The 7,537-nt window shown below is 44.2% G+C and overlaps 1 long non-coding RNA gene across 1 annotated transcript; it reads left to right on the top strand.

The window, feature by feature from the left end:
* Window positions 1–819: 819 nt before the first annotated feature.
* On the top strand, window positions 820–4,475 carry LOC122478608. Its single transcript, XR_006296115.1, has 4 exons — window positions 820–2,995; window positions 3,133–3,180; window positions 3,343–3,381; window positions 4,123–4,475. It is a non-coding gene; the product is annotated as an uncharacterized LOC122478608 (long non-coding RNA).
* Window positions 4,476–7,537: the final 3,062 nt, after the last annotated feature.

The raw sequence follows: 7,537 nt of genomic DNA, 5'->3' as shown, positions 1-7,537 counted from the left end.
CTGCTTCGGATTCTGTGTCTCCCTCTCTCTCTGCCCCTCCGCTGCTTGCACCTCTGTCTCTGTCTCTGTCTCTCTGTCTCAAAAATAAATAAAACATTTTTAAAAATCTAATAAAAAATAAAAACACAACTATGAATCCTCTATTTTATTCCCCCTTTGCTTCTTTGTTTTGTTTTTTAAATTTCACATATGAGTGAAATCAATTAACAAAGAGAAAAAGGGAGAGAGAGAGAAACAAAGAAATAGACTGTTAACTATACAGAACAGACTGATGGTTACCAGAGGGGAAGCCGGTGGAGGGATGGGTGAAATAGTTCGTGGGGATTAAGAATTACACTTGTGATGAGCACAGAGTGATGTATAGAATTGTTGAATCACTGTATTGTACACTTGAAACTAATATTACACAGTATATTAACTAAGTAGAATTTAAAACTTAAAAAAATTTTTTTAATATTTATTTATTTTTGAGAGAGAGAGAGAGAGAGACAGAGTGTGAGATGGGGAGAGAAAGAGAAAGACACAGAATCCAAAGCAGGCTCCAGGTGCTGAGCTGTCAGCACTTAGCCAACGTGGGGCTTGAACTCACAAGCTACAAGATAATGACCTGAGCTGAAGTTGGATGCTTAACTGAGTGAGCTACACACAGGTGCCCCTAAATTAAAACTTAAAAAAAAAACAACCATAAAGGAGACACAAATTATATATATATATATATATATATATATATATATATATATATATATATATAAAGTGCAACAACTTAGGAGCTTTATGAGTCTGATTGCAATATTCTTAGACACATTTCTACACCAAGGGGCTAACTAAAATCACCACAACCAGAGCGAGGCCAGTGAACGAAGCTGAGTGGATCGCAGGTCACGAGTCTCCCTATCTCCCATGGGCAGGACAGCGTCTTCTCTAGACTCTGGTTTGGAGCTTCCTCTGGAGGCCTCAGAATCCAACCCTGACCCTCCACCCAGGGAGACCCCGCAGGGATTCCTCCACTGTTGAATTGGAAACTGGTTGTGACCAATCACCACCCCCCATCATTGAGGCAGGCAGGCAGGGGGGGTGCTTCAAGGGAGTGGGACTATGTGCAGGGCTGACTTTGGGGGCATGGTCTGGGTCTCACCTTCCAGGTGACCTATGGTTGCCCGGTGGGTTCGTGGGTTCTTATGGACCCCTGCTCAGTAGACATTGGCAGTTTGCCTACAACTGTGCCTGAATGAGGACCTGTGTTCCTGAACCGTGGCGGACACACACAGGTCACCTGCCACAAGTGGCAGGCGGCCAGTGTGGCGGAGCATCAGAGGAACTACCTGGAGGTCAAGTGCATGCGTGGTATAGGCTCCGTACGTACCTGGAGAAAGGGAAGGAGAGGTTGCAGCGCGCAGTTGGGAGGGTCACCTCAGCACTTCTGCGATCTCTCCAGAGACTAGGGCTGTGCTCCCTGGAAGAGGGGAGGAAAATGGAATAGATGCCCGAATACCATAGGTCAGGAGTCGAGGGATTAAGCCTTGGCTGTTCAGATCCTCTGCCAGAAGAGTGACTAACTAGCCTAGAGGTCCAGCTCTTCTCTCAGAAACAATGAAGGGATCCAGTCCCCCAGGGATGGAGGAAGAAACCATCCATCCCTGCAATAACCAACTAGCAATACCCTCTGGTTCTCTGTTAGCAGCTTTAAGAATTGTGGGGGACTTTCTCTCTCAGGCCTTGTTCTCTGCCCCATGTACTATGTGTTTGAACTTTTCTGAGTCACTCTGCTTCCACCCAGGTCAGAAGCAGAAATCCTTTTCTTCCCTCAGAGAGCTATAGCCTCCTAGTCTGTCCTGTCTTGTCTTCATCCTAGAACTTTTCAAGGAATAAGAAATGATCTCAGGTCCCTGTGTCCAGGCTGGCATCTGGGTTTTGTGCTCCCTTCCCCCACTTCAGTTGCCACATCCATTCTCAGGATAGTCACATGAATGCTGCTGGTGTGACCTATGACCAAAGCAATTTTTTTTTAATTTTCTGAGCCTTTTTCTCAGATTCCCCAAAGACACACATGACCTACCACCCCCTCTGACATGAGGTGACCCTGAGGTTCTGGGCCTTGGGCTACCCTGCAGAGATTACTCTGACCTGGCAGCATGACAGGGAGGACCACACCTGGACACGGCACTTGTGGACACCAGACTTTTGGGGGATGGGACCTTCCAGAAGGGGGCAGCTATGGTGGTGCCTTCTGGAGAGGAGCAGAGATACATGTGCCACAGGCAGCATGGTGGAACTGCCTAAGCCCCTCATGCTGAGACAGGATAAGGGGGGAGACCTGGACATAGACCCTCTTCTCAGAGGAATCAGGAGCTCTTGTGGAGAACTCCAGCAGGGTGGGGGCTGATTCCTGGGGTCAGGGCCCTCACCTTCCTTCCCCTCCCCAAAGTCACTTCTCAGCCCTCCATCCCCATCATGGGCATCATTGCTGGTCTGGTTCTCCTTGGAGCTGTGGTCTGGCATTGAGATCTGGAGGAAGAAGAGCCCAGGTAGGGAAGAGGTGGGAGGATCTGAGTTTTCTGACTCCACTGAAGGGTTTCAAGTCCAGGTGGCATATTGTCCTGCTTTGTTAATAAGAAGTACCATCCACATGCATGTGCTTGCTCCTTCTGGAGCTGACTGATGACACTCACACTTTTAGTAAATCACATGTGAAAGTGAAGGGCAAATTTTCACCCTAATGAATCTGATGATGGGGACCTGATTCCCAACAGTCATAGGACAGAAGGGAATTCCCCTGCTGAGGACAGACTCCAGAAGTGCAGTTGGTCTGGTCCACATACATGTACTTTTCTTATGTTTTCTGATCCTGCCTTGGGTATGGTTAAGAGTTCTGGAAACTTTCCTGGGATCCAGGACTAGGGAGATTCCTTTAGGACATCATAGCTTTCTCCCTGGCCTCTGTCATGATGTCTTCTTCCCACAGGAGGAAAAGGACTGAGCTACTCTCATGCTGCATGTAAGTATGAAGGGGGTGATCCCAGAAACCCTGGGATAGTGTAGACAGGACCCCATGGGGAGCTCACCCCCCACCATAGCTCCTCCTTTAGTCTCATTTCCCATGGCTCTGATCATGTCCTGTTTGTTCTACCCCAGGTGATGACGGTGCCCAGGGCTCTGATGTGTCTCTCACAACTCCTAAAGGTAAGGCCCTGGGAGACCTGAAGTGTGGGGTTGAGCAGAGGGGGCACGACTGGGTTATGGGGATTCTTTGAGTGGGACATTTTGAGCATATGGTGGGCTGCTCATAATGTCACCACTTAAAGCGACTGACTTGAATTTGTTCATGATTATTTTCTTTCACAGTGTGAGCCAGCCACCTTGTGGGGGACTAAGTAATACAAGGTTAGTTCTCAATCCCACTCCCCATTGTGACTTCAGGAATCTCTGACTGCACTTTCTTTCTGCAAAGTGTGTCTGAATGTGACTTAGCATAATGAGAGGAGGTGGAGAGACTGGCCCAACACGCTGCCCACCACGACACCTCCCCACATTGACCTTTGCCCCTTTCTAATCTACTTTCTTGTTCTAGCAGAGGCAGGACTAGATGTCTCTATCTCTGTCTTAACTTCACATTGCACTGAGTTGCAACATTTTTTATATTGAAAATAGGAATCTGAATATAAATTTGGTTTTTTTTTCCACATTCTTATCATGGGGGGGTTGCTTGATGGGTTATTTAAAAGAGATGATTCCTTACATTTGAGAAAAGAAATAAATGGAAGCACTGAGAACCTTCCAGAATACACATGTTTGCTGTGCTTCGTCTGTTGCATGTGGTTACAGGAGAGGCTGTGAGGCACCAGCATGGATGGGACTGTGACCAGTTGGTGCTCAGTGCATTTTGGGCTTTGACATGGTCACTCCTAAGCAGAGTCATTTTCTCTGCTCCTTTGTCCTTGTCTCTTCAGTGGAACTTTGTCCCACCAGGATCTGTGATGACAGGGACTGGGACATCACCCAGGCCTGTGCTGTGTCCAGGACAGAGATAGTTTATGTGGCCAGGTCAGCCTAAGGTCAGGCTTGGGTTAGGCCCTCAGCCCCCATCTTTGAATTTTTGATTTTTTTTCCTTTGTTTCCTTAAAGGATTGTGCCCATTCCTGCTCTTATTTTGAGCAATGGGGAACACTTATAGACTGTGTGGTTATGAGAGATCCAAACACCAAGAGCTCCTGAGGCTTTGGGTTTGTCACATATGCCACTGTGGAGAAGGTGGATGCAGCCATGAATGCAAGACCACACAAGTTGGATGTAAGAGTTGTAGAACCAAAGAGGGCTGTCTCCAGAGAAGATTCTCAAAGACCTGGTGCTCACTTAACTGTGAAAAAGACTTTTGTCAGTGGCATTAAAGAAGATACTGAAGGACATCATGTAAGAGATTATTTTGAACAGTATGGGAAAATTGAAGTGATTGAAATCATGACTGACCGAGGCAGTGGCAAAAAGAGAGACTTTGCTTTTGTAACGTTTGATGACCATGACTCAGTAGACAAGACTGTCTACAACACCATACTGCGAATGGTCACAACTGTGAAGTAAGGAAAGCTCTATCTTTTTTTTTTTTTAATTTTTTTTTTCAACGTTTATTTATTTTGGGGACAGAGAGAGACAGATCATGAACGGGGGAGGGTCAGAGAGAGAGGGAGACACAGAATCGGAAACAGGCTCCAGGCTCTGAGCCATCAGCCCAGAGCCCGACGCGGGGCTCGAACTCACAGACCGTGAGATCGTGACCTGGCTGAAGTCGGACGCTTAACCGACTGCGCCACCCAGGCGCCCCAGGAAAGCTCTATCTAAGCAAGAGATGGCTGGTACTTCATCCAGCAAGGAGATCGAAGTGGTTCTGGAAACTTTGGTGGTGGTCATGGAGGTGGTTTTGGTGGGAATGACAACCTGATAGTCTGTTATAGGATCCAGCTCTTGTCTACACCAGTTTATACTTACAAATAAGTGGAGTGGCATTGTAGGCCAGTGAAGTGACTACTCAAAATGTCTTTTCCCTGTGTTTGTTCTTACTAGATTTTAAAGATCCAGTCTGTGCACTGACATTTTATATTAATTTTTTATACTTCCTCATACTTGGATATATTTCTAAGGAAAGGATCCCTAACATTTATCCAGTTTTTTTTGTTGTTGTTTATTTATTTTTGAAAGAGAGAGAGAGAGAGAGAGCGTGCACAAACGGGGGAGGGGCAGAGATAGAAGTGGGACAGGGTATCTGAAGTGGGCTCTGCAACTGACAGCAGTGAGCCCGAGGAGGGGCTCAAACTCATGAGCCATGATACCATGACTTGAGCCGAAGTGGTACACTCAACCAACTGAGCCACCCGGGTGCCCCTAACATTTATCAGTTTTTATGTAACACCTCCAAAAAGCTTTTTTTTTTTTTTTAAATCTAGTTTCTTAGTTTAAAGATAGTTCTATTCAAATGTGGTCTACAAATAGCTGATCAGCAAATTGTTTAGTAGACTCAAGGGAATAATATAAATCCTTATATTTTGCTTATAAGGAAACCTTTGTAGAGCTTTCCAGTTTACTCTCACTCTCCAGTTCTCATGGTGGGCTGGTAACAAAACATTGTAGACTGGTATAGACTAGCGTTGGCTCACAGACTACAAATAGCTTTAGTTTAGATGGACTTGCTTCCTAGCACCTGTCCTGGTCAGGTAAATACTAGTTATTATCATTATTTAAAAATTTTTTTTAACGTTTATTTATTATTGAGAGACAGAGAGGCACAGAGCATGAGCAGGGGAGGGGCCGAGGGATGGAGAGACACAGAATCTGAAGCAGGCTCCGTGCTCTGAGTCGTCAGCACAGAGCCTGATGTGGGGCTCAAATTCACAAACTGCGAGATCATGACCTGAGCCAAAGTCGGACACTTAACTGACTGAGCCACCCAGGCGCCCCAAATACTAGTTATTATTAAGAAGTTAATGAGGTTCCATTTTCAGTAATGTGGTCTTTTTTAATTGCAGTATAGTTGACACACACTGTAACATTAGTTTCATGTGTACAACATAGTGATTTGACAACTCTACGTGATGCTATGCTCACCACAATGTATAGCTACCATCTGTTATCATACAATGCTATAACCATACCACTGACTATATTCTCTATGCTGTAGCTTTCACCCCTGTGACTTAAATAAAAGCCTGTACCTCACAGTTCCCCTTCACCCATTTTGCCCTTCCCCCACTTACCTCCCCCTGACAACCATCAATTTGTTCTCTATGAGTCTGTTTCTACTTTTGTTTGTGTTTCTTCATTTGTTCTGTTTTTTAGATTTCACAGGTAAGTGAAATCATATGGTATTTTTCTTTTTCTGCCTGACTTATTTCACTTAACATAAGTCCATCCATGTTGCCAAAATGGCAAGATTTCACAATTTTATGGCTAAGTAATATTCCACTGCATATATACTCCACATCTTCCTTATTCATTCATCCATTGATGGACACTTAGGCTGTTTCCATAACTTAGCTATTGTAAATAATGCTACAATAAATATAGGAGTGCATGTATCCCTTTGAATTAGCGTTTTTGCTTTTTCAGGTAAATACCCAGTAGTGGAATTATTGGATCATATGATATTCCTATTTTTAATTTTTCCACAATGGTTGTACCAGCTTACATTCCCACCAACAGTGTACAAGGGTTCCTTTTTCCCCACATCCTCACCAACACTTGTTATTTCCTGTCTTTTTTATTTGAGCCATTCTGACAGGTATGATATCTCACTGTGTTTTTGTTTCTTTTTTTTTTTATTTATTTTTTTAATTTACATGCAAGTGAGTTAGCATATAGTGCAACAATGTTTTCAAGAGTATATTCCTTAATGCCCCTTACCCATTTAGCCCATCCCCCCCCCACAATCCTTCCAGTAACCCTCTATTTGTTCTTTTATGTTTTGTCTCCCTCTTTGTTTTTATATTTTTGCTTCCCTTCCCTTATGTTCATCTATTCTGTGTCTTAAAATTCTCATATGAGTGAAATCATATGATATTTGTCTTTCCCTGACTGACTAATTTTGCTTAGCATAATACCCTCTAGTTCCATCCACCCAGTTGCAAATGGCAATATTTCATTCTTTTTGATTGCCAAGTAATACTCCATTGTATATATATACCATGTCTTCTTTATCCCTTCATCCACTGATGGACATTTAGGCTCTTTCCATACTTTGGCTATTGTTGATAGTGCTGTTATAAACCCATTTTTTCCTTGTTGATCTTCTGTTTAGGTTATCTGTCCATTGCTACAAGTGGGGTGTGAAAGTCCCCTACTATTATTATATTACTATTAGTGGGCTTCTTTAAGATTTTTATTAATTGAGGGTGCCTGGGTGGCTCAGTCAGTTGAGTGTCTGACTCTTGATTTCGGCTCAGGTTATGATCTCATGGTTTGTGAGATCAAACCCTGCATTGGGTTCCATCCTGATGGCGTGGAGCCTGCTTGGGATTCTATCTCTCTCCTCTCTCTCTGCTTCTTCCCCCTC

The sequence above is a fragment of the Prionailurus bengalensis genome, unplaced genomic scaffold, assembly GCF_016509475.1.
Source record: "Prionailurus bengalensis isolate Pbe53 unplaced genomic scaffold, Fcat_Pben_1.1_paternal_pri Un_scaffold_109, whole genome shotgun sequence".
Classification (NCBI taxonomy): Eukaryota; Metazoa; Chordata; class Mammalia; order Carnivora; family Felidae; genus Prionailurus; species Prionailurus bengalensis.
This window is presented reverse-complemented; position numbering and strand designations above follow the sequence as displayed.